Raw genomic sequence first — 1709 nt, 5'->3', positions numbered from 1 at the left:
TAATATGTGTTATTATAATATAAAATCTCTTTGTAACTATGTTATAGGTGACTAACAAATCAATTGGCATAATAAGACTTTAAATTATGAATACAACATAACATTTACAGCATGTCTATCTATGTGGATGTGCACATATATTTTACCTTCATTTTTAAACACAAAATCAACCTATAGTTGAAATAGTATATCAATTCAAGCTAGAATTATTCACATAGTATGTACATACTGACAATACCCAGCAACAAGAAGACTGTGTAATTGTCTACAGTGACAGCGTTCTTAACACTTAAAAGGTCTTTATGCGTTCTGGAAATAAATGTCATACCTCTGATGCCACAGAAATTGGAGACCAGAAAACTGCCAGGAGTTTGAGACGAGTCGGGGCTGGGTACTGAATTCCAGACCAGCCTGAATTATAAAGCAAAGCCTGTCCTCGAAAATAAAGCAAACAATACAATATTAGGAGATATAATAAAACACTGTTTTAAAAACTTGACAAACTAATACACAGTCATACCTTACTCTGAAAACTGTATGTGCTCACTTCAACAATCATCATGCTACTATGGAAGCATTACAGAGAAGATTAACATGGCCTCTGCACATGGATAATATGTAAGTAGGGGAGGGTACCCCCACTTTTGAGTACTGTTAGGGCCTGTGGTATACAGAAAATAAATGCTGCCACAGACCAGAAGGAAATTTTGAGGTGGTAATGGTAATGTTTGACATCTTGATATTAGTATTAGTAATAAGAGGATACACTAACCTCAGCTGCTCAAATTGAAAGTTTAAAGCCAGTGAATTTTATATTAGCTACATCTCAGAAAAAACTCATAAAATATTTGCAAATTCTAAAGTGAATTCATTGCTACGGTTCAGATTCTTGTAGATCACCCAGGAAACATGGGGAATGTCCCTATGCTCTTCTCACCTTAAGAGTTTCAAACAGCAAAAGCAACAGTCATTTTATTAATTTGCCAATCTCTAGCAATCAGGTAAAGCCTCAGCATATTTAGACACCAAAATGACTGTGTCAATATAAATATCCTACAAACTAAATAATAAACTAAGCTAAAGCAAGTGTACAGAAAAAATTAATGTGGGATGATTTTCCCATATTTGTAATATATGCTAATATTCTAAAAAACCAAACAAAATACTTTAAGAACCGTATCTTTCCTAAGATACATGTTATCTGACTTTTGTTAATAAAACATGTGTCTTTTTCTGCTACCATCTACTGGGTTAAACTGGGAAACAAGCATGTATGCTCACATGTCTCCCAGACAATGCGTGTCTGTGGGTGGCTGTCTCTTTCCAGATCACACACTCACAGCACAGCAGCTGAATCTCTTGGTATCAGTATTACCCACTGCCTCGTTTTTTTTTCCTCTCACCTTTTTTTTTTGACCTGTCAATCTGATGAAGCAGGGAAAATGATGCTTGAACAGAAAACAAAACTGACGGTAAAAACAATCGAGAAAGATTGATTTACCCCACACTATCACCTAAGTGTCAATAACATGGAGCTACTGGGAGTCTGCACTGTTTTTCTCTAAACTTTCAGCCTTCCATCAGTCAAACCCCAAGATAACAATCCATCATGGAGTCAAAGTGGCGAACAACTGTGTGGTCCTTTGATAAGGGACAGTGTCACAATTTGTCTCCTTCCCTTCCCACAGATTGCCTCAAATAGAGTAAGG

General features: G+C 36.1%; 1 non-coding gene across 1 annotated transcript; it reads left to right on the top strand.

Annotated features, from left to right (window-relative positions):
- Nucleotides 1-540: 540 nt before the first annotated feature.
- LOC121133226 lies at nucleotides 541-646 on the top strand. Its single transcript, XR_005870018.1, has one exon. It is a non-coding gene; the product is annotated as a U6 spliceosomal RNA (small nuclear RNA).
- Nucleotides 647-1709: the final 1063 nt, after the last annotated feature.

Source organism: Mesocricetus auratus, unplaced genomic scaffold, assembly GCF_017639785.1.
Source record: "Mesocricetus auratus isolate SY011 unplaced genomic scaffold, BCM_Maur_2.0 Super-Scaffold_100020, whole genome shotgun sequence".
NCBI classification, from domain to species: Eukaryota; Metazoa; Chordata; class Mammalia; order Rodentia; family Cricetidae; genus Mesocricetus; species Mesocricetus auratus.
Note: the sequence above shows the minus strand (reverse complement) of the source record. Positions and strands in the feature narration are given on the sequence as shown.